Source organism: Sinohyriopsis cumingii, chromosome 14, assembly GCF_028554795.1.
Source record: "Sinohyriopsis cumingii isolate HCF-2022 chromosome 14, ASM2855479v2, whole genome shotgun sequence".
NCBI classification, from domain to species: domain Eukaryota; kingdom Metazoa; phylum Mollusca; class Bivalvia; order Unionida; family Unionidae; genus Sinohyriopsis; species Sinohyriopsis cumingii.
In genome coordinates, this window is record NC_142974.1 from 74,910,065 (window position 1) to 74,937,514 (window position 27,450).

Consider the following 27,450-nt stretch of genomic DNA (forward strand, 5'->3'; position numbering starts at 1 on the left):
TGTCTTTCGAAATACCTCTATTCACTATTGCTGGTCTTGAGCCCAAACTAAGAGGATTGTGGCTGTCATTAGAAATACAAGTGATACCATTTATTTAAATCCAGGCTTAGTAAGTTCATAACTTCACTTAAGTTCATATTATATGCTGCTGCATTTTCTTCTCTCAGTCTACCATTAACAACGACAACAAAAGAAAAATGGTGTTTACTCAGAATTTGTTCATATATTTATCAAAAATTTGTTTTGGAACAAATATTTTGTTGGAAAAGCTGAAAGAATAAAATTGGGGGAAAATCATGATGCTATAATAATACAATTGTTTACTTATAATAAAAGAATACTAGATTTAGTGTACAACATCCTTGCAATAATTAAATGGCATTGTGAATATGCAGAACCCCAATTCTTTAATGTACATGTACTGTTTAAGGTACAAAACTGTTTTGTATACTTCATAACTTATTTCTCTAATAGTGCAAACAATAGGAGACAGAAGACATTTAAAAATAATTAATTTGTCAAAATAAGTTAAATATCAAGATTAGTTTAATGGACGTTTGAAAATTTACTATTAAAGTAAAATTGCCTATTTTTGAGAGAAAAATCCTAATAGTAATACACGTAATTTTATTTAAATTAGCAGTAATGTAGAGGATGCTGATTTATTTATGAAATATACCATAAACGTGTGTTTCATGTTCATTACTCCAAAGTAAAATACCCAAGAACCACCTCAGAAAATCAGTAATGACATATTCACGTAAAACACAAAACACAATTCTAAAAAAGTGATGGAGATGCAGTTATCAGCTGTGAGTCACATAGCTAACACATGTTGAGTAGCAGACTGGATGATTGGTATGGAACGAATTGTATTTGCCTTGTCAGAATAGTTGGTAAAGATTTTAAGAGGACTTCCTGGTTGGAAAAAAGTGAATTGGAGAAATGTATTATTTTTTTCATCGTATGTGTCCTTATTTCACTTCATTAATAATAATGATATGACTTTTGACAAATCTTTTTGTCCAAGTGACTCAATGATGATAAGTGTAAAAAAATGTCGAGGCTGCGACAGATGTGTCCTCTGTAGAAATGGGTGTTTATTAAACTAGGTCAAAATTAGGTAGTGTAAAAATGGGAAGTGGAACAATGCACAATATGGAAAACGCTCGCTGTGGAAGACATTGGGCGGACATACAGACACATCAAGATGTATTTAATAAGATTCATACACATATTATATACTGTTGTATAGCTCTCCTTGTATGCTTCAGATTTATACTATAAACATTGAAGTTTGTGATACCGAGACAAACGGCAATGGAAGATGCACGTATCAAGGTTAAATTCACAAGCGATACAGAGTCAAATATACCAAAACTTTCATATTGCATTTTCTTACATTTCTACTATCACAGATCGATTTAGACTGATGCGAAACCTATCAATTTATATCAAATTTGTCAAAATCTGGGTTTATTTACTATTGTTATGAGTTATTCACCTGTATGGAAAACGATCGTATAGGAAGACATTAGGCGAAATGACAGACAAAGGAAGATATACTTAATAAGATACATACACATACTATTTACAGTTGTACGGCTTTAATTATATGCTTTAGATATATAGCAACAGCATCGAAATATGTAGTACGATCGCAAAACGGCAATGGTAGATTCACGTAGCAAGGATATGCAGATCGGTAAAGTCGCACCCGATATTCAGTAAAAAGAACAAAACCTTCTATTTTGCATTTTCACACATGCCTATTGGCACAGATCGATTTAGTATGATTAGAAACATATCAATTAAAATCAAATTTGTCATCTGATATCAAATGTGTCAAAACCGTTGTTTTTGCGATTGTTATGACTTATTCGCCCATATGAAAAACTTTCGTATAGGTCGGATCTAGGGGCACGGACAGACAAATAAAGACGTGCTTATTAAGATATATACACACATTTTATAATATTGTATAGTTTTAATTCTATACTTCAGATCTCTAATATTAGCATCGAAGTATGTGCTACAATCACAAAACGGGAAGGGTGTATTAAAGTAGCAAGCATATGAAGATCGGTAAAGTCGCACCCGATATTCCGTAAAAAGTGGAACTTTTCTATTTTGTATTTTCACACACGTCTATTGGCACAAATCGATTTAGGCAGATAAGAACCTATATATTAATATGAAATTTGTCAAAAGCTGTGTTTGTTTACTATTGGTATAACTTATTCACCTATATGGAAACCGTTCGGATAGGAAGGCATCGGGTGCACAAACAGACATATGAAACCGTACTTAATAAGATACATACACATATTATTTAATGTTCTACATCTTAAATTATATGCTTCAGATCTATAGTATTAGCATCCAAGCATTTGCTACTATCGCAAAACGGGAAGGGTAGATGCACATATCAAGGATATGAAGATCGGTAAAGTCGCAAGCAATAATGAGTCATAAATACCAACTTTTTTATTATTAATTTTCTCGACTTTTTTTGGCACAGATCGATTTAAACTGATGAGAAACCTATACATTGATATTATATATGTCGAAATATATGGTTGTTTAAGATTGGTACAACTAATTTACCTATATGGAAAATCTTTGTGTTGGAAGGTATTTGGCGCACGGAAAGACAAATGAAGACGTACTTAATAATATATGTAAACATGTTATATGCTATTGTTTAGCTTTAATTTTATGCTTGAAATCAGTAGTATTAGCATCGAAGTATGTTGTAACCCACTCCCCTTAGTACGCTACTGCAAGCAGACTTTGTCAAATGCTAAGAGACACTAATTGCTCGAAAATTATAATTTAAAAAAATATTTATGTATTTATGGACTCGTATATTATAACCTTCGAGTTGTCATGAAAAACAGGAACCAGTATCGTACATTCTTTACTAAGCGACTTCTCCGATGGTGCAATGTGTCTATAGAGCGTCCGCCTCGGATGCGAGGGGTCGCGTATTCAAACCCCGGCCGAATCATACTAAAGACATAAAAATGGTACTAGCAGCTGCCTCTTTTGGTGCCGATCATTAAGAGGTTAGTGTTCGGATTAGTCGGCCTGGTGTCAGGATAGTGTGACTGGGTGGGACAAGTTTGTCTTATGTCCGCTAAAATGCAAAAGCCTACTGAACCAAGTCGAACAGGTTACGTATTATACAACTTATTTTGGAGGTTTCAGCGCCCCCCCCCCCTTAAATGCGTACATATATTATCAGTATACCTTTATGTTCAAGCCTATGCATTTGGGTTACTCCCCCCCTCACCCCTCTATGCGTACATACTAAATGGACGGCCCCTAACCATTCATGAGATGGTATTGATTCAAATTTACCAGTGCGATTGTGATGTACGCATTTCCCTACACAAACACGGGATGGTATTATTCAACCGTACATGTCCACAAAACTATATATATTTATAGATATATGTATACAACCATGGTACATCAATTAGGTATCTAATTACATAATGACAGTGTAGTGGTTAGCAAATTTGAGAAATATACTTTTTTATTCAGACACCATGCCAAAAGGAAAGAACTAACTTACAGTTTACGCTGAACTAAATTAAATTTACTATTTTTGTTTCCAGCATGGTCGGAATATGTTTACATGTTTCATATTAGGAAACAATTTGCATTATGGCTAAGTATATCTAAGAAGGAAATAAGATGTTCTTACGAACTCTTATTTTGTTGGTGTATTGGTTACCTCTCAACATATGAACCATTCTTTGCCATCTCACGATTATAATCCGTATGTACTTATGTGTTGTCTCATTTGTAGTGTTAATTTTTAAATGTATACTTTGCTTGTAAAATGATCCCACTTTATATAAATGTACAAACACCGCAATCGTGATGTGCTTACAGGAATACATTCTTCTGAGTTCTACTGAAGTCAGTTATTCAGTATAATTTGTAAAACGATATGGACTGAATGATGAAAGTGACTGTTTTCTTTACTTTGGTTTGTCGCAATATTTTTCTAACACAGTACTAATATACACTGGTCACACATGACGCCCCAAAGAAGCAGTTGTAGTTAATTCTTTTTTTACCTGTAGTAATGGGATTTTTACAATATATGGCTGTGGCAGATGTACGTCGATTATCAGACAATGGTCGGCTTTTGCACTATTCGCTTATTTCCCTACTTCGAGTGCGGACTGATTGACCGTTAAGCAAAATCTCAATTAATCTCTGCGATTTATGTGCAACGTACGATATTGTCCCCAGTGTTTATTTAATTCCATCATCGTTTAACAAAACTTCTTTTCTTATCCTCTCTAAATCAACTTTTGTTGACCAAAGACAATACATCTTATAAGCAAGGCAGAACGCAAAATCACATTACCCATCCACGAGTACAATGAAAATATGTAAACAAAAATAGTTAATAAAATTCCAAGGTATGTATAATATTGTAATATATTTTGGAGTATGCGCATTTGTTTACCGCTCTCCATTTTAAGGATTCCTTATATACTTGCTTGAATATGGGAAGTCGGTGCTGGGATTATAGTCTTTAGACCAAAATAATTAGCCAATTACTAGGGGCAAACGTTACGGAGTGAAGTGTAAGTGAGTTTCAAGATGACATGGTTTACTTTTGGTGAATTCAGGTAAGCCGCATGAGTATCCCTGTCACTCAGTAGTCCCTATTCAAATCTAATTGCGTGAATTGATCGTGTGACTCCAGGTGCAGTATTTATGACTGGAGATTGGTAAATTATACAATGGAATCAACAGAAAAGGACTGTTCCGCCGTCGGCGGGCGCCATTTATTGTTGCTGTGGTGGTAAATATGTTACAAAGTTACAGGCGAAATGAAGCTAAAAATCATGATTTAAAAGGCCTAAGGTGGCGTAGTAAAAACGGTTCCCTGTATTAGGTTGTTGAGTTGTATAGTTTCACGGCGTGAAATACTGGCGGTAAGTTACGGAAAGTTAACGAAGAGAAGCTTTGCAGTTGTGACATTGACATACAATTGGGAAGTTGGGATTTGTGGTCATGTATTAATTAGAGTAACATTACTGATAGATTGGACGCGTTGGACTTTCCAGTTTGCAGAAGTAGTTGTACAGGATTCCTTTGAATCGGGGAAACCTATCACTCGTAGCGGGATTCGCGCAAGGGCTTGACATCGCTCGGTCAAGAAACCCATTTGGTTGATGCAATAGTTCTTGCGTGAGCATAATGCAAATATGTATACTGGCTTGCACTGTTTTCAGCTACGATGTACGATGTTAAGATCTCAGTCGGTCAGGATATTCTTTAACAACGGTATATTTTATCCTAACACGTCGTTCAATACGGTACCATTTACCCCTTGCAATAAAGTATATCAGTTGGAGGTTGAGGATGAAGTAATCGATATTGAATTTCTCTAAGTACTGTTTGGTCAATGTTCGGATCTCATTATCTTGTTATTGCAAAAAATATATATTGGTTATAATCAATTACACCTTTAGTTTTATGATTATTTAGACATTCTATATAAATCCAGCATGGTATCAGTTAATATTTCGACGATATTGTTATATGTGACCAGTACATTTGAACATGTATGATTATAAACAGTAAAATTAGGCATTTAAACTGTAGGAAGAAAAATTCTACTGAAAAATGTTTCATCAGCATAAAAAACTAAGGATTGTCAAATCCGAGACTAGCAATATTTTATAGTACCTATATTTGCTCTTTTCAGGCCAAGTTCTCACGTAATGGCTTGTTTTAGTAGATTGCTTGTTTTTGTGTGGGGTTTTTTTGTGTGCTCCCACACAAAATGCGCATGCGCGGAATTTATTTTCCGTTGCCATGACGTATAAAAGTTACCGGCCATGCACCAACATTTTTCTTTATACATCAGATTTGCATAACATGATTAAAAGTAGTTATACTTGAACAAAAAGAACCAAAAAATACCTATAAAGTGTACAGAAAAAATAATTTAATTTCTGGAAATAAAAGTATACATCACTGTTACTTAGATACGATTTTCCACCTATAGAGGACGCCAGCAGGAAACGACGTACATTTATCCCCACAAGACGAAGTACTGGGGGGGGGGGGCGGCACCAGACAGACCCCCCACCCCACTTTTCCAAAAAATTATAGTGTTTTATGTGTATTTATCCCCCCCCCCCCATGTGTTGTATGTTTTATATTATGCAAAAGAATTTAGGACAAAAAATTTAATTCTCCTTTTTAACGGGGTATTTCTTTTAAAACCTAGTTTTATCTATAGGGTTGTTTTTCCGAATAGGTTTCCATCTTTCCATCACCTGACTTGAAATCCCTTCCCTATACTCTTGGTTGACCTTGGCTAGAGGTCGCCTATATCCCGTGTGTGCTATATATATATATATGCTATAGTTTGTGCATGCTAGATTTTGCTTCCATGTTGGGATAGCCTTTATTTTTTCCCAAATCTCCCCAGTAATCTCAGGACCTTATAATCGGATCAAGAAAAGGTTTATTTTTATTTATTTAATATATTTTTGAATTTTGGCTAAGTAACGGTGTATTATAATTTAATTAAGAAAAAAAACTTAATGTGTTCTGTGTGCAAATATATTGTGTCATTATTCACATATTGTATTCGTAAATTGAAATCCGCTGTACTCGAGTTGGAGTCCATACACTTTTTTATTTGCTTGTATTTCTCCCACCTAGAGTTAGGCCGTCTCAAATTATTTATTGGATTTCTGCCAAAATCTCTAAAAATGGTTGTTCTTCCCCCCCCCCCACACACACACACACATACACACACACAGTGGGGATTTACCGTGCAGTGCGAGAGCTGCACATTTTGAGCAAATAGAATTAGAAGAGAGACTTATTAGATCCTTTGTTTTCGTGTATGTATGTAAAGTTTCCTATATGAGGTGTTTTTCCCGACTCTTTCATAGCCCCATGACGTCATTATCTCGTACTTTTCCCATATAGTTTCTCTGTCCCGATAATTAGGATTTGTGATAGTTTACGTAATATAATTAAAGTCTATTTAATTATTTAATTTTAATTGTAATGGATAATAAAAAGAAACTGAAGCTGTTTAGGAAAATTTATAAGAAATTAAAAGGGTGGCGGCTACAGCAGATTCCAATCCGGGGTGGGGGTATGAGGGCAAGGGTTCACTTTGTGATGGTCCCCTTTAAGAGGAGATTATCCATTGCCCCATCTCCCTCCCCTTCTTTTCACCCTTTGCAGCCCCGTCCCTCCCATTCACAAATCTTCCTAGAAGTTCTTTTTTCTAATTAATTTGAAAGGATTACAAAAAAAATTGCCTATTCATTTTTTTATGTTTATGACTTGGTCACACGCCATCATGGTTTTAGTTATGTTATCTGTTATTTTTCCTGTTAAAGTTTTGTTAAAGTTGCCGTCTTGATATAAAACTTGGTTTCTTCTGTATTTTTATTTCTTGGATATCTCCATAATTAATTGTATCCTGTCTTGTTTCCTAAACTCGCACTGTGCCATCGCATGATATTTTGTGAAGTTCGCACATTTGCACATGAGATATTTTACATGTATGCATATGTCGTGTAGATATTTGAATATCAAGCTTTGTATTTTTGGAGAGCCGATGTTGGTCCAGTACCTCCAAGGTCTGTCCCAATTAACCGAGATATTTCCTCCTCTACTTCATTTTAATGTTAGAGGTTAAATTTTCCCTTATCCAAGTATATGTTTCCTTAGTTTCAATTCAACAAAGTTCCTCATTTTCCCTATATTTACATAAAAGTTCCTTTATACTTCTAAAGGTCCTTGTTGTTTCTAGTCTTTTTACCAGTTTATTATTTTTGTAGATGTCACTTATGTTTTTCATGCTAAAACCAAACCAGTAAATGTATAAAGCTTCCTAAGGGGTTTTGGGTTGGATATTTACTTCTTTTACATTATAAATTAAATACTAGAGAGGAGGCCTAACTCGAATCGGGAGAAACACAAATAAATAAAGAAAGAAAGTGCGGACCCTGACTCGAATACAGCCTACCTCATTTTGAAAATAGACTTTAATGTGAGAAACGCCACACCATAGTCAATCACATAAAACAAAAGGTTTTATTTTAATTTCAAATGGCAGTATACCGTTCATCTCGCCGGAATTCTAAATTGCAAATTAATTCAAAAGCAACTAAATTTATACCAGGACAAACAAATAAATTTGAAAAGTCCATAGAAAAATATATATTAAGACAACAGAGACAAATTTGACATAGTATTGCTGTCCCTACACACAGACTATATAGCATACACACACCATAGCATTGATACACATAGCATACACGGAACATAGACAATTCTTGACAAAGATCACTAAAACTCAAGGATATGAAATCTGAAAATGGGAATAAGACCCATGTTTCAGACTACTAGCCTTTAGAAAACACTAGGACTAATTATAAACTAAAAGTTTGATCAAAATTCCTTTTTTAAACTTTAAACAAGCGCACACATCTTGGGGTATTCAAGAGTACATGAAAACACTTTATTTTTTGTGGGGGGTAGTCATCTGTCTGGTGCCCCCCCCCCATGATACTTTCGTAACTCATACTAGCGAAAGATTATCATTTGCACTCACATTGTATGTTCTTTAAAATAATGATTTCTTTTTTTATTTGCGAGATATCGTCGTATAGTTAACCTGGATACAATATAATCTTGGTCCGTTTGCACCTTGAAACTTATCATGCGTGAATGGCAGGCGCCTTCAAGCAATCTGGTGATATTTTCGTCTCTTTTGCGATATTTTTTTTATCTGACATTAGCGATACACACACAGTAAGGATGCATACGCATGCCGGCATCCGCTACATTTACGGAGTTCGTTGATATATTTTGTTCTGTAAATTTCGCATGATGAAAAAAGAAGGAATACATTATAACAATGCAAGGTTAGTTTCTTTTATTTTATTTTCAATCAAGTGTTTGTTTATTGTACCGTGCCGGGGCGGGGTGGGATGGGGGGGGGGGGGCGGCACAAATTCAACACAAAATTAGTTCCTTTCTTATCTGCATGGAATAATGGAGCAAATATGATTGACGATATTGACTAGTAATAACAAGCTTTCAATTTACGCGCGCACACACGAAGACAACTTGAAAAATAGAAACAAACAATAAAATTAACTGGTAACTTCGCACTTGGGGGGGGGTCTGTGCTATTATCTGGTTAGGCATGACTATTTCGCAGAAATACAAACAAATCTTTTGAGATGAGCATAAAATACAATTATTTCTTTTCCTCCATACATGTACGATGCTCTCAAAGGACCCACATATTTAGGTAAAAGTATGACCGTTACCAGGCGTTACCGAGTTGAAAATATGCCGAGTAAACTTACGAATTACGCCACGTACAATGTATAAACAACACTTGGCAACTTTTAATGATAAAAGATGGTGTTTTTATTTATTTACTTATTTATTTAGTTATCAGAACTCTTTCAGAATAACAATGTAACTGCCGATTATACAGCTCGCCTCTAAGAAGATTTTCGTAGTTTCCAACTGCCATGCATAAAATAAGTTTATGCCAAAGTGATCGTGACCTACAAAATGTTGGCCATTGTCACAGGGCATAAAATTCATAAAACAAAAAAGAACATTCCTTTTTGTTCTACCAAAGCAGCGGAACCACAATGAGTTGATAAAACACAAGGATATTTGTTGTTATTTTGCAAACCATTGCTAATAAAATCAGCTTCAGAAACTATTATTATTGTCCGCCCTAGAGGAAAGATTTTACAAGGTGGAAATCACTGACTGTCAGTATCCCTGGAATGACAACCAGTATGACAACTATAACTAGTTTGTGCATCAGTAAATAATCTTGAGTAGCCACTGCACCTGAAATGCGTGCAGTCCATTCATCGAATACCTCCTATTCATTCATTGTATAATACACATTTTACTTACTAAGAATACCCTATCACAGTATAAATGTTTAGTCATAAATCGGGAACGTTTACAACTGTATATGCATATTTATTTCTATTTTAACCGTACTGTCATAAAAGTACTTCTGTGGAGGCTAGTGTGTATATGTCATGATGAAAGCTTATGTCATTAATAGTTTTCTTTCTTTGCTCTTTACAAAAAATCAAAATAATACGACTTTCGTTCATCTTTTGTTAGATTTCATATTTTCTTGAGAATTTTTAAAAAAATGTATCTGGAAAGTAAACATAAAAAAAATACGATAATTTAAAAAATGAAATTTGGGTCTCCATCTAAAGAATGTATATATTCTTAGTTACTACTCAGTAATTTTTAATTATTCATAAATGATTGTAAGATAAATTAGTTTTACAATGTAAAAGTGCGAGTTTGCACCATTTACAGAAGGGTTTACTTGCTATTCTCTTTGTATAATTATCCCAGCTTTAAACTACAGATACAGAACATTACATAAGACAGCGAATTTCAGTCTTAACCTAAAGCTCGAGGCTGGAGAAGAGGTCACTAAATTACCGTTTCCATAGTTACACACTGGTCAGATAGAGCAGTCTCCCGCAGGTATCATTCCCTATAGATGAATTAGAGGCCAAGTAAACTGCCTTCATTTCATGAGCTATACTAGTGTAGTATAGATGAAATAAGTTTTAAATTGCAAAAGTTGTCTCTTTTGTAACCAAAGTGCAAATCAATAAAGAAATATAATGACATGTAAAATTACATGAACAGCAATGAAGGATCTTATCACGAGATTGAAACTATTTAACGAATTTCATAAATTTCATTTTAAATAATCTTAAATGTAAGATTATGTTATGTGTATCACATGACAGAAATGATATTCAATAAAAAGCATAAAAATAGGTTACATAATTGACTTTAAATTACATTCGTCATTACACCTTCAATTCATATGTCGTCATGCCGGCATTTGCTGAGTTATTGGGTGTTATTAAACGTATCATATAGTTACGTATGATACTGCAAAATATCATATGGGTATATTAATCTTAAGAGGAGCCACATTGGCTCAGTGGTTAGCGTCTCAGACCTGCGACCGAAAGGATGCAGGTTCAACTCCTGCCATCGGATCAAATCCTCGACCTTATTGGAAAATAATGAGATAACAAGTACATTCTACAAAGACATGGAACCTATTACCTCCACTGAAACGTACGAAATGATCATCTAAATTTGCAACAAGTGATCAGGAGAAGTGCGACCTGTTGAACTCGGAAGTTTGATATGTTACACGTTTAAAAATTATGATAAACAGTTACCGCATTTTGAAGTTAGAAATGAAACTTTTATTTCTGCCATCATTATATATAAACAAGAAATTATAGATGTAGTAACTAGTCTTGATCTAACAAAACCGCTGGAACCAATCCAATAAGTAATAAACTTGTACAAGTATAGTTGAAGAAATGTATGTTCCATTGCAAATACTTTTAAATAAATCACTCCCAGCCAGCGTGTTCCTAACACAGTGCAAGCTAGCGTATGACATACCGATGTATAAGAAAGGAGATAAAACACTACCGTCTAAATGCAGACTAATTGTTGACTTCAGCTAAATTATATACACTATTCATAAGTCCAACCTTAGAATATACTTCTGGAGTCTGGGATAATTGTTCTATTGAAGATTCGGAAAGATCAGAGTAAAGGGGGGGGGGGGAATCAGATGGAAGATGCACGGATCGTTCCAGATCTATACCCATTAATTCTTCTGGATAGTCTCTTTATGCGGAAACTGCTTGGTTTGCACAACGAAGGAAAAGGAAGAGATTATGCATTATGTATTCGATTATAAATACTCAAGTACCTAACTATTTAAACGAACTTCTTCCACAAAGGAGATATGAGGCATCTAATTATCGTCTACGTTACTCTCAAAGTATCACACCAATCTCAACCAAACTTTATATTTTCACACGACCTTTTACCATATACGATTCGTCTTTAGAACTCTCTGCCTGATGATATCCGAAATCCTCCAAATCTTTCTATTTTTTAAGAAACGTTTCTCTAATTTAACTAACGTGTCATCACACAAGCAGAAAGACATCTTATTGTAGGTGAGTAGTCACGTCACTTTTCAATGATAAATCTAGACTTAACCAAGAAGTGTATTGAAAGGTAGAGCGAAAGAGCTGGGATCTTTGGCATTAGGTAAGGGGCAATAGACAAAGTGTTCAACTTCTTCATTATCATAAGCACATGCACACGTGAAAGAGTTAACTAAATTCACCATGTAAAGGTCGGATTTCAGGAGACTACCTGCTTGTCTAAGTTTAGTATGTAGGATATTAAGGTGACATTTGTCAGTAGCGTAATTTTAGCGTGATGACCCGTTAGTTGAATTAGAAAAACGTTTCTTAAAAACAGAAAGATTTGGAGGATGAGAAACCTATAAACTGATATCAAATGTGTTAACATCGGTGGTTCTTTACAATTGGCATGACTTATTTGGTTATATACAAACCATCAAAAAACGGCAAGGGTAGAAGCGGGTAGCAAAGATATGAAGATCGGTAAGTCGCAAGCAATACCGAGACAAAAAAGGCAACTTTCAAGGTAGCATTTTCACACATTTATATTGACACGGGTCGTTTTAGACTAATGAGAAACCAATAACAGGATATCAAATAGGTCCAAATCTTTGTAGCTTTTCTTACGATTAACATGACATGTTTAGCCTTATAGAAAACGATCATGTTGCAAGGATATAGGCGCACGGACAGAGAAATGAAGATGTACTTAATAAGATACATACACATAATTTTTACTGTTTTATTGCTTAAGTATATGCGTCATATCACTAGTATATACATCGAGGTATGTGATACCATCGCAAAACAGCAATACTAGAGGCACGTAACAAGGATATGAAGATTGGTAATGGTAAAGTCGCAAAGGATACTGGGTAAAATATATAAACTTTTCTAGGTTGCATTTTCACACATTTCTGTAGGCATAGATCAATTTAGACTGATGAGAAACCTACCAAATAATACCAGATTTGTCAAAATCTGTGTGTGCTTACGATTGGTATGACTTATTCGACTCTAAGATAAACGTTCGTGTTGTAAAGATCTAGGAGCACTAACATTCAAATGATTATCATCGAATTATATGGTACCATCTCAAAGCGGCAAGGGTAGAGGCACATAGGTAGAATATAGAATATGATGATCGTTGATGATCCGTAATATCGCAAGCGACACCAAGTAAAAAATATCAACTTTCTTACTTGCATTTTCACACATTTATATATTTCACAGATCAATTTAGACTGATGAGAAACCTATCAATTTATATCAAATTCGTCTAAATCGCGTTTTTAAAAAATTACTAATGTTATAACTTATTTGCCTATATGGAAAACGCTCATTGAGGAAGACATTGAGCGGACATACAGACACACAAAGATGTACTTTATAAGATGCATACACATATTATATATTGTTGTATAGCTTTCCTTATATGTTTGAGATCTATAATATTAAAATTGAAATATGTGGTACCGTGGCAAACTGCAATGGTAGAGGCACGTATCAAGGATATGAAGATCGTTAAAGTCGCAACCGATATCGAGTCAAAAATACAAACTATTTTATTTTAATTTTCACACATTTCTGTTGGCACAGATCGATTTAGACTGACGAGAAACCTAACAATTGATAACAAATTTTGCTAAATCGGTGTTTATTACTATTGTAATGACTTATTCACCTGTTTGTTAAACGATCGTATAGAAGACATTAGGAGAAAAGACAGACAAATGAAGACGTACTTAATAAGATACACACACATATTATTTGCTGTTGTACAGCTTTAATTATATTCTTCAAATTTATAGTATTAGCATCGAAATATGTGGTACAATCGCAAAACGGCAATGGTAGTTTCACGTACCAAGGATATGAAGATCGGTAATGTCGCACCCGATATTCAGTAAAAAGAACAATCTTTTTTATTTTGCATTTTCACACATGTCTATTGGCAAAGATCGACTTAGAATCATGAGAAACGTATCAATTGATATCAAACTTGTCAACATCGTTGGTTGTTTGCGATTGGTATGACTTATTCGCCTATATGGAAAATATTCGGTTAGGAAGGCACTAAACGCAAGGACGTACAAATGAAGACGTACTTCATAAGACGCATACACATTATTTACCGTTGAACAGCTTTTATTATATGTGTCAGGTTTATAGAATTAGCATCGAAAAAATGTGATACGATCGCAAAACAGGAATGGCAGATGGACGTAGCAAGGATACGATGATCGGTAACGTTGCAAGCGATACTGAGTGAAAAATACCAACTTTTCTAGTTTGCATTTTCACCCATTTATTTTGGCACAGATCTATTTAGACTGATACAAATTTATCAACTGATATCAAACGTGTCAAAATCGTTCTTTGCGATTGGTATGACTTATTCGCCCATATGGAAAACTTTCGTATAGGTCAGATGTAGGCACACGGAAAGACAGATAAAGACGTGCTTAATAAGATACATACACATATTTTATAATTATGTACAGCTTTAATTCTATGCTTCAGATCTATAGTATTAGCATGGAAGTATGTGCTACCATCGCAGAACGGGAACGGTATATGAACGTAGCAAGGATATGAAGATCAGTAAAGTCGAACCCAATATTCAGTAAAAAGTACACTTTTTTGTGTTCTGCATGTTCACACATGTCTGTTGGCACAGATCGAGTTAGACAGATGAGAAACCTATATATTAATATGAAATTTGTCAAAATCGGTGTTTATTTACTATTGGTATGACTTATTCGTGTATATCGAAACCGTTCGTAGAGGAAGACATTGGGCGCACGAACATACATTATGAAGACGTACTTAATAAGAAGATACATAAACATATTATTTACTGTTGTACAGCTTTAATTATATGCTTCAAATCTATAGTATTAGCATCCAAGTAGGTGCTACCATCCCTAAACGGGAAGGATGGAAGCATCAATGATACGAAGTTTGGTAAAGTCGCAAGCGACAATGAGTCACAAATAGCAACTTTTTATTATTCATTTTCACACATTTTTTTAATTATAATTTTTTTTTTTTTTTTTTTTTTTTTTTTGCACAGATCGATTTAAACTGATGAGAAACCTATAAATTGATATCATATATGTCGAAATCGGTGGTTGTTTACGATTGGTACAACTTATTTACCTATATGGAACATGTTCGTGTAGGAAGGCATTTTGGCGCACGGAAAGACAAATGAAGACGTATTTAATAAGATATATAAACATGTTATGCTGTTGTTTAGTTTTAATTTTATGCTTCAAATCAGTAGTCAGCATCGAAGTATGTTGTAAACTCCCCCTCCCCTTAGTATGCAATTGCAAGCACACTTTGTCAAATGCTAAAATGCACTAACTTTCTTGAAAATTATAATAATCAAAAAAATTCCGGATTCGTATATTATAACGTTATAATGCGCTTTCATTTTCCGTCAGGTAGGTCTCCAGGTCGAGTTGTTATGAACAACAGGAAACAGTATCGTACATTCTTTGCTAAGCGATCGCTCAGGTGGTGCAGTGTCTGTACAGAGCGTCCGCCTTGGATGCGAGAGTTCGCTGATTCAAACCCATGCCGAATCATACTAAAGACATAAAAATGGTGCTAGCAGCTGCCTCTTTTGGCGCCCATCATTAAGATATTGGTGTGAGGATAATGTGATTGGGTGGGACAAAATGCTGTATGTTTGTGGCATGATGCCACATTGCTAGACATCATTATAAACTGTCACAATGCAGACATGGTAGCGATATGATTGCATTTTTTTTTAAAGCTACGTTAAAAATTACACACACACACACACACACACACTTTGCTTGGTTATTTGCTATTTGAAGAGATGGAATATTGTTCATATTTCAGCCGCTTTTTATTAATGATCATCGATGTGACCAACATATACGATAATAATACTCCCGATGATGATGATGATGGTTGTTGTTCTGATTTCTGTATTACTACTGCTCCATGGGTATATTATATATCGAACTTGAAAACAGAAGCACTACCAGCAATAAAGCAGCTTTGAAAACAAATCGCACTTAATCGATATCAATATATATTGACATCAAAATGAACGTCAAATGCTCTGTGCAACTGTATCGAAATGAACTATTACATGCTGGTTTTTTTTCTTGTTTTTTTTTGGACAGTTTTAGACCGAAAAAAGTAGTACTTCAAGGCTCTGTCTATGGTATAAATATGTTCATGTACACTTTTCCATTGTAACTTTAAGTGCATAGACTGCAAATACGATGAAGCACAAATCGAGGACGTCGAGTGTTAGCATTGGAACAATGTTACTACTTCGGTCGAGAAGGATAACGACCTATATATGTATTCCTGTCCACTATCATGTAGGATGTATCAAACTGTATATTACTCAAGCGCTCTTTGTCGAGCGTGCTGGTGTGTGTGTACAAAAAAAAATGGAATATAATAACTTTAACTGAAATATATACAATTAAATTCAATATAAAAGTGATGCGGCACCTGGGAGTAAAGCAAAAATGGAAGAAACGAATTTCCGGATCGCTACTATCAACAGCAATGGGATAGACAAAGCGAAAGCAGACAAAGTAGCCAAAGAAATAAACTTTAATGTAATAATGATACAAGAAACACACTATAGAATTAAGCCAGAGTTCAAAATTTTAGTAGAAGACAAACTTAACGCAATAAAGATATGCAACAATTTTGCAAATAATGATATTAGAGTTGGTTGCAACAATAATATTTTTAAAAAGCTGGGAAAGGTTTGAGGAGGGGGGGATTTTTTAAGGGACGGTTGCTACGTGTTAAAATGTTTAATTGGCATATTATAAATGTGTACATGCCAGCTAATAGAAATAAGAAACTAATTTTAAAGAAAACTTATACACCTACCTACAACAATATTCGATGGAAAATCTAATCATAGGGGGAGATTTCAAGTGGGTAACTATAAATTAAACCAGTCTAGCAGGATTGATAAAATTTACGGAATTTTTTATGATCCATTAATATATATTAATACTGCAATAACCAACCAAACGCTATCAGACCATTTCATGCTCACTATTGACCTAAAAATGAAAAAAATAGAAAAATGTGGGCCAGGACTATGGAAACTAAATAATAAGATTTTAAATGACAAAGAATATGTCGAAATAATAATTAAAAAAAGAAATTGAAACCGTCAAAAATGAAGAAATTATTAATATAATAATTGATTGGGATGTTTTAAAAAACAAAATAAAAGGAATAAATATTCAGTACTCAAATAGAGGGCGGAAAAATCCCAGAAAAAAAAGACAAACACGAACTCAAATTAGAACTAAGCAAAACAACAAACGACGATGGAGAAAGAAAAAAAAAACGATTGACAGACAAAATTAAAATCGTTGAAGAAGACGAAAATCAGGGGAGAATTATAAGGGCGGGAAAATTTACAGAGATCTACAACGAGGCAAAAAACGTATATAAGGGAGAAGAATTTCGAAAAGGGGTTGATACAGTTTTAAACAATATCAAAATAAACAATGTAACCCATACTGTAAAAGAAGATATCCTAAATAATATTTCCAAATATTATAAAGAACTATACACCACACACCACACAGAACATATACTTCAGCACAATCGACAGCTACTTAAAAAATGTCGACTGTGAGATGACATCAGCAGTACATAGAGACCAATGTGATGATGTCATCTCAGATGAAGAAATCACAAAAAGTATATCAACGCTCACAAAAGTCACCAGGGAAAGATGGACTCATCGTGGAATTCTACCAAAAGTTCCACGGTGAACTGACGCCGATCTTAAACTCTTTGTATAATAATATAGTTTTAAGTAAAAATAAAATGACTAAATCTATGAGGGAGGGAGTTATCACAATTATATACAAAGGGAAAGGGAATAGAGACGAGATTAAAAACTGGAGGCCTATATCACTTTTAAACACGGACTATAAGATTTTAAGTAGGATTTTAACAAATACAGTAAAGGGTAGGATAAACAAGATAATTAATGTAAATCAAACTTGTGGGGGAGAGATATACAAAACAATATTTTAAACATTAAAACTACAATTAACTACATAAATGAAACTGGTATGATGAGTGCTATGGTACTCTTCGACCAGGAGAAAGCTTTCGACTGATTTGAACAAAACTGTATAAAGAATGTTTTTAAAAAATTTGGTTTCGGACCCAATTTTCAAAATGGACCAAAATCCTACACACTGGGATAATTAAACGGGAAATGCACGAAAGAATTTGAAATACAACGATCAGTGATACAAGGATGTCCACTATCAATGCTAGAATACGTAATGGCAATATAAATCCTACGTCACACGATAAGAAACAACCCAGATATACAAGCAGGGGCGTATTAACCATTAAGCAGACTAAGCACGTGCATAGGACACCAGGGCCAAAGGGGGCACCACAAAGTTGAGAAAAGGGTGAAAAGAAAGAAAGAAAAAAGAATGAAGATTTGTAAAAAAAAAAACTGATACAACTAGTGCAAATTGATCATGATGTTCTGTTTCTTGATCATGGTACACCCTAGGGCTATCTTCTCAGGTGTACGTGGAAAAGAGGGGGGCACCAAGATTTGTCAGTGCTTAGGGCACCAGTGAGCCTTAATCCGCCCTGATTATACAAGGCATACAAATACCAAACGTAAAAAAGAATTAAAAAATGCTCTAACATGCATATGATTGCAACATCTTTATAAGAGAGGAGAAATGCTATAAGCGTCGGGTTCCAAAATAAACCACAACAAGCACGAAATCTTAAAAATAGTTAACTGGAGGGGCAACCACCCTGGATTATCGCCCCCCCCCCCCACACACACACTTACTGAGAGACACTGTAAAGGCTCTAGGGGTTTACTTTGGTAATAAAAAAAAGAAGCTGTAGAAAATTATGAACATATTATCAATAAAATAAGAGAAAATGTGAAAATCTGGCCATGGCGCCATTACCCATCATAGAGCGGGCCCAAGTGGCCAAGACTTATTTATACTCAAATATTAACTACATAATTAAATCCATAGATATGAATAATACAATTTTAAACAAAACAGACAACGAAATAATAGATTATATATGGAATCATAAAATGCATCATGTAAAAAAAGAGACATTATATAGGGCCAAAAGTAGAGGGGGCTTGGGGTTGCCGAGCCCTCTACTACTATACCTAACTAACATAATCAATAGATTTAAAAAAAAATGCACTCAGACCCGGCTACAGCGTGCGAAGCACCGTACATCTACTGGTTCGGCTTCACCTTGAGAAACCGACCAGAGATATACAAAAATAACAAATTAATATAAAAAAATCGAAGTGCCACGCAAACATATGAGAACTAATTTTAAAATATAGAGACAAAACAGATTTATGCAAAATTTAATAAGTAAAAGTCACGCTTGGATTAGGGAGGAGGTAACCAAAAATATAAAATGTAGAGTAGAGCAGGACAACTGAGGGGGTAAATTGGACAAAAAATTGGAAAAATTGGGGGAAAATAAGATCTGTCAAAACACAAAGTATAATTTTTAAATACCTGCACAACACCTGGCTAACAGGCGAAGAAACAATCAAACATCGTATGCTGAGGATAATGCCGATATGCCCTTTATGTAAAACAGCGAACTTCACCAAACTACATACGATTGTCCAATGTGATAAAACTAAACATAATAGGATAAAGTTAATAATGAAAATTTGCAAAAAATATAAGTATAACAAAAATAACATTTTATTCATAGATTTAGACTACGAAAACAAAATCGTTCTAAAATGTATAGACTATATAGTAACTACGATGATATCCTGTGGACAGGTGATAAAGATTTTTAAATAAGATACGTGGTAAAAATAAGAATATTAACCACAACAAGAACTCAATACGTCTTACGACGAATAGATACTTACCGTCAGGTTGATATAACGCAATTGATGTTGGAACTGGGGGAGAGAGGGGGAGGGAGGAATAGGTATTACAGACCGAAGGGTCGCGTAGCGCAATTGCGAGCTGATGCCATACCCATACCCCCTCCTCGCACCCCACAACAACCATGATTCAAAGAAAATTTCAAATTCTATTTCAAATATTTCAAAGAAACCCATATAACTTTTTTTTTTTTAAAAGAGAAAAGGGAAGAAAGGAAGAAAGAAAAAAATAAAAGAATTTTGTAATTTAATTTTTTTTCTTCTTTCCCTGAAAGAAAATTCTAAAGACATATATAGGAAGGGATACAGGGAAAATATAAGGGGGAAGTAAATGGCGATGACATCATGGGGCTAAGTCACAGGGCTCAGCGAAGTGCACAGGCCCATCATGAGTCTTTGAAAGCACCCAGTGTAGAACATAAACAGACAAAATAAAGATACAAATACATACTGTATAACACTTAGTTTAAAACCCTACTAACTTCTCCCGCACTGCATGGTTGACCACTATAGAATAATGTGGTCTCATAAATACGTTTGGATCTTTCAATAAAGCATAATCAGATAGACTAAATAAAGGAGGCCTAACGCGACCCAGGAAAAACACATAGAGAATAAAGAAGCGTGAACCTTGGATCGAGCGTAACCTACCTATCAACATCTTTAAAGACTATTATGAGGAACGACACATATTATCACTCGAATAATGAAATAGGAAATTATTCTTTTAAACAAAATCTAAATAGTACACCATTCCATCGTCAAAATTAGAAAACCATAAAACAAATTAAAAGATACAATATAACATCATAAAGGAAGAAATACAACTGGGAAAGATATTTGATCTATACTTGCTGTCTCAAACATAAAGAAAATATAGCATACACACAATATAACACCATTACATATAGCAAACACTGAGACCTAGGCGACATATAGCAAAGGTTACAAAACATTTCAAGGGAAGGAACTTCGAGCAAGGTGAGGGAAACCAGACTCGGACGAACATCCCTTTAGATAACACTATGGAAACATAAATACCCATCAAAAATTCTAAAAACTAAATGTTTTATACAAAATTTTGTTTTAATAAAACGTAGAACACATCTGAGGAGGAAATACACAAATATAAAATACTTTTTATTTTTTTTTGGAAATGGGGGCATCTGTCCGTTGCCCCCACCCCACTCCCAAAAAAGTGTGTGTGTGTGTGTTATTATACCCATTACATTACTTGCAAAATATATACGGTGCTGACATTTTCGGCAAGAGGGAGACCTACCGATATTCTGCATATAATTATTTTAATGTTTTTCAGAGCGAGAGTATTGGGGCCTGATCTGTTCAATATATTTCTCAACTGATACAGCAAGTATAATCAGAGGCGTAGCTGGGGGGGAGGGGAGTACATATGTCCCCGGGCGCCAAGGTACAGGGGCGCCAAAATGAGGCTTACAACGTTACATTATAATAAGTAAACAAGTGTAATATTCAAAAATGTGATTAAACGGGGAGGGGGCTGGGGCGCCAATTTTATAGTTCGTCCCCGGGCGCAAAATATCATAGCTACGCCTCTGGGTATAATAGAGACCCCCCCCCCCCCCGAGTTTGCCACAGAGCGCTCGTGTAATATACGGTTTAATACAAAATACATGATTGTGGGCAGGAATATACAAATTTTGGTCGATATACATGATCGTTGGTATCTATTCAAACGAGGGCCATGAAATACATTAGCAAATTCCTACAGTATTTTAAGGCAGGCGATTACGAATTATTTAAGCCACGTTTTTCATCTGTCACAGATTTTATAATCATTTTGAAGTGGCTGCTTTATCTCGAGGAAAACGAGCGGTAAGTGTTATACAAAACAAAATCTTAATAGCAATTTGATCACTTTTGCGTCATTTGACAGTAAGAATAGTAATAAATAGAGGATAATTTCTTTTCCTACGTTAGGCCTAATACCTGGTATGTTTTTTAGTGTGGTACACACACAAAAAACAACCCCAAAACAACACTGACAACATTTTAAAAAACCCACAAAAACGAGTGCCGTGCCGAAGCCACGGGCTAAAATGATTTATTATCATTTTTTTTTATTTATAGCATCAATCACAAATTGAAATATATACAGTATTAGCGTTGGAAAAGAAAGTTTTCTTTTTGTTATATTTTTTTTTTTCTCACCCTAGCGAAACACTTTCTGCAAATGACCTTAATAAAGGAAAATAATAAATTAACCTAAACCACTTTGAATGTCGACCGTATCTTTTATTTACACGGTATCATGCGCGGAAGAAAATACCAACTGAACCGGGATTTCAGACAGCAGATGAATTGAAGTTGATTCATTGAACATCATTAGCAATTGTACAATCAAACAGATGCAACAATGAAAAGTGGAACTATGAAAAATCGAGAATGTTAGATGTGCGAAGGATTTATTCCGAATCATTGTCTGCTAATAGAGAATTCATGTCAGTTGCTGTGTCGGCGATGCCCACACAGCGCGCCGTCCAAATGTAAAGTTGCGTTTTGCTGACAGACATAACACTGTGCCATAATTTATCTGATGGCATGTAAAGAAGCTGCTTAAATTATAGTATTTAAAAGTTTCTTCATTTTGTAAGAGCTCAAGAAATTAATTCTGGTTTGAAAGACAAGATGACGGTAACACTCAGAAGACGTAGCTGTACAGTACCGTTGGTGTTGGAGACATCATAATAAAGGTAACTGCGTTAACTTCGCTTTTTGTTTGGTAATTTGTTGGATATTATCTTTTGCTGATCTTCTTTGAGCTTGGAGTAAATTTTACATTCTGAACATTTTTATTTGCACTTATCTGCTTGATATGTATTGCTGGGATATCATATATAATATGAAGTCAGCATAATGGTACTATATTTTACATATTTGAATGATAAAAGACTGGTAAATGATATAATGATAAACTACAAAATAAATAATTTGCCCATTATCCCAAATATGTTAATTAAAACAAACATTGAATGTAAATTCAGATATAATGAGCAGTTGTAAGAAGTAAGAAATAACATTTTATCCATTGAACCTGTTATGTGTTATCATCATCAGTTTTAAAATAAACACATGGAGACAAGTTTGCTTAAATTCTAAAATTAACACACACACACACACACACACACACACACACACACACACACATATGGTATTTTAATCTAATACAGACATGGTGACATTGATATATGCAGACGAATCGTTTTTTTTCCTCTACATATATAAATTAAAAAGCCTAATTCTGAGAGTTTCACCTACAACATTCATGATGGGAAAGGGCCACTAATTAAGAGCTGACATATGTGGAAGAAAAATACCATCCATGTTGAAAAGGGCTAGAGGTAATGTGAGAAAACATAATTTATCAATCTTATTTAACATATTGTTGATATTTTATCTCAACTGGTCAAAAGGCTAAGTGGGGTTATGTAATGGTCCAGAGTGTGTTATTTATTTCACATCCCCTTCTGTCTTTCAACAGTAAGAAATTAGCTACTTTGGAGTCCATAGTTCTGATCAATTTGTTTATATAAAACTTGGTTTTGGGCTTAAATCAACATCTTGGATAAATCTAATAATGAGCAAAATCCAAGTATATACATGTGATCATGTATAAGATTAGTTGAGTTTTTTAACTAGCCTAAAAGCCATACTTCCACAATATAGGCTAAAATCATTAAGTTGTCCTTGAAGTTTGATGAGTGTTAACCATTAATAATAATAAGGTGATCTTTCATCTGAGTATGTTACCACCGCATGCAATATTTATACATGTAGTGCAGTTTTTACTAAACTTAGAATACATGCTTATATAAATGAGATCTAGATTGAAGAAGTGAAGATGCATACAAATACATGAGGTTATAACCACTACTGCTGATTCAAGTTTGATCATGCTTGGCCATTGGGCTTATATAGTCAAGTTTCACAATGATGCTTATTATGAGTGTGATAAAGGTATGGTAGTGAAGTGACCTTGCATCTGATTGGCAGAGTTTCTTATGATTTGCACAACAGTGTTTATGATCCAATTTAGATCTGACTTGTTTAATTATTTGCTTGTATGTCTGAGGCTATAAGCAAAATCTATGCATATAATGTGGTGGTTCTACATCTCACTAGCCATTCTTGCTACTGCTCTTAAAACTATTTCTCATTAATTTTATCAGACTTGGTGAATATATTTATCTCATCAAGATATAGCAAAAGAGCAATTTTGTAAAGAAAATATTCATTCATATTAAACTCAAATTCTGCATCTGATTGGTTGACCTTGCAATTACTATAAGGGCTCTATTTCTGACAAAAAGATTATTTTGATCTAATGTAGCAGAAATGCTTATATGATCAAAACATTGAACATATTCGATGACAAATAAGAAATAGTTTTTCATGCAAATTTGATAAACATTGATAAATCGGTTCATATCATTAAAAGCTTGGAAGAGTTTGATTACATGCGAGACCATCATATATTAATCACTCTTTATTTAGAGAATTATTTTTGTCAGGATTTAGTAAAATATGTAAAATCAATATGGACTGGTTTTGTTATGTACAGCAACACTAGTTGTTTACTGAGTACTGAGGGAATTGGAGTAAGGCAAGGGTACATTGCAGTAGGTAACCTGGTTAACTTGATAACCGGATTTTAACACAAACATTTTTATCAGGAGTCTAGCATACTAACCATTGATTCACTGCAGATGCTGCCCCCATTAGTTACCTTTTAATACATAAAGCATTTGGGTTTTTTATGTCACAAATCCCATAGGGATTAAAATTAACATCATAGGTCTCACTGGATAGTTTCGTATTTTGACATCCCTCTAATTTTTAAGGTAGAAGGCATGAACCTAATTATCACAAGCCTAGCAGTTATAAATTTACACATAAGCTAAATCTATAATGTGGTTCAGATTTACTTTGAGTTAGGCATGGAAATAGGTTGGCTTGTTGGTGACTGCCTGTCACAGTTAGATGAGCATTGGAGATCATATGCGTAACTTAGTCTGCAAATGAGCTGCCAACTTTTATTTGTGTCTGCTACAGAGGTAAATATAAAAAAATCTTGATGGTAGAGGGGTGATGAAAAGTATGCTAATTTGTTATAGTACTAGTGAACTTTATTCATGCATAAGGCACATACTGATTCTTTTAGTTGCCTTGTCACAGAAAAATATTGAAAATAGCTATTTCTAGTAAAAAATGAATGTAAAATGTACCTGCATCCTTTGACCCTACCAGAACCAAACTAAAAGCTCAAATTTGTGCAGCTGCTTTTGCTCATCACAAACATAATTGGGAGTAAAACTGCTAACCCTACCCTCTAGCACACATTTAGGATCTTTAGAGTTTTTAAATACAGCCAGGAATTACATCACAATTAATACTTCCAGTTCAGTACCCACGAATGTAGTTCTAGTCTATTTTTAGAACATTTTTTCCTCTCTCATTTTGGTGGTGATAGAAGAGTTTTATTTATGCATTTTTGGTAGGGATTTAAAGGTAACTGTTTATTCTTGATAATTTGAGCTCAGGGTGTTGTTGTCTTTATGTATTTTGGCGACAGTGCACAGTGAGTAATAAGGCCTTGTTGATGATCCGGAAGTGAAATACGTGTTCTGGTTACATGCTGTTATGTTGACAGTCAATGATCTAAAAAAAGATTACGTCAACCTTTAACAAGAACTTCACCGTGAAGTCATCTTTGCAGGTATTTTAGATTAACATATGATTTGCATTGATTGTCACACAGTGGAAAGGTCAGTACTGAGAAACAAATGTAGAGAACATATAGTAAAATTAATTGTGTACTATGTCCAGTCAGGGCAGTATTGGAGCAAAGTTTAAATTGGTATAAAATCTTTATTATTAATGATAGACACATGAAATTTTAATATGTCATGTATATTGACTTTTAAAATATAAAAATGAAATTAAAAGTAAAAAATTCATTTTTATTTTAAAAATTTTAATAAAATTTTAAAAAAATTAAAAAAAAAAATTAAAAAACCCCTAAAATGCACATATATAATATTTTTGGGAATCATATTAAATGTTATCAGCATGTATGTATTCCTACACCATATAAAAGCTCCAATGTTGGATTTTTGTCACATTTTGTCAGAGAAAATATCTTTGTAGTCAAAATGAGACCTTCATTAAAAATACATGAAGACAAAATTATAATTTGTATTGGCCATTCAGACTATTTATTAGGGGTCCAATCAGTTAATTTATGTGTTTACGATGGGGTCACTTCCTGAGTAACAAACATCTGCTTGTATAGCCTTCAGTAATTCTTTATAAACATAGTTATAAGGTATTTAGTGAGAGGACAGCGATGAAAACTTTATACTAGAACCTACTCAAGTTCTGTACTAAATCATTTTAAGCTCTCTGAGAATGAAATACAGGTCAAAGGGATAAAATATGCTTCCCCCAGGTATATTTACCCTTGGATGTAAGAAAAAAGCAAAATGATGTAAGTTGAATACAAAATGCATCCCATTTCATTGTTCAGTTAGGTTAAGATATTATTGTTGTAGTGCGGCATTGTGGCCTATATGATGTTATGGGAATTCTAATGATCCATCTTACTTTATGCATTATTAATTACTAATACTATTTGTTAACTGACACTCTAAAGATTACATAAGAAGCATTCAAACAAATTATTTGAATTTAACTTTGTACATGGTTACATATCCCACATGTACAAATATCCATCCATTTTAGAATGTTTGGGATCAAAAGTTCACATTCAGTACATCATATAGGCTGACATTGTACCTATAGTGAACCTGTAAAGCACATTTATGGCTATGTGCACTGAAAATATCCCAAAATGTTATTTTCATCATGAATATGCCTATGTATGGTAACATATTTCAATTTAGTACTTTGACAGAGTGCGGTATTGAAACATCAGCTGATATCTGATTCCACTCAATCAATGAGCTTAATAATTGGTAACCAACACTCTTCAAAATACCATATAAATGTTCAAATAGATCATTTGAATTATGTTTGCACATTTGATCTTAACAAGTAAATTGTATATGTCCCACATATGCAAATTTCCATCCTTGTTTACAAGTTTTGGGGATGAGAATTTCACATTTAGCTGATGATATAGGATTTATTGGTGCTTATAGTTGATTTGTATGACCACATTTGGCTGTATTCACTTGCAATATCCAAAATTGTTATTTCCCTCATGAATAAGAATGCTTATAGTAACACATTCTAATTTAGTACATTGTCACTTGACTTTCCTGTATACTGGTATGTAATAATGTTTACACCAATGATCAAACCTCACCACCACAACATTGCCTTAAACTTTATGATACATAGTCTACCTGATTAGTTATTTAACTTGTAAATGGC

At 34.2% G+C, this 27,450-nt stretch overlaps 1 long non-coding RNA gene across 6 annotated transcripts in view; it reads left to right on the forward strand.

Moving 5' to 3' along the window:
- LOC149784169 (uncharacterized) overlaps positions 1-27,450 on the forward strand; it is a 176,365-nt gene that overhangs the window by 132,459 nt on the left and 16,456 nt on the right. For 4 of the 6 annotated variants that reach the window (XR_016413781.1, XR_016413782.1, XR_016413783.1 and 1 more), the window contains exon 1: positions 23,261-23,396. The exons of the other annotated variants lie outside the window; for them this stretch is intronic. This is a non-coding gene — a long non-coding RNA (uncharacterized LOC149784169). Of the gene's footprint in view, positions 1-23,260; positions 23,397-27,450 lie in introns of those variants that run through there. 6 annotated transcript variants of the gene reach the window in all.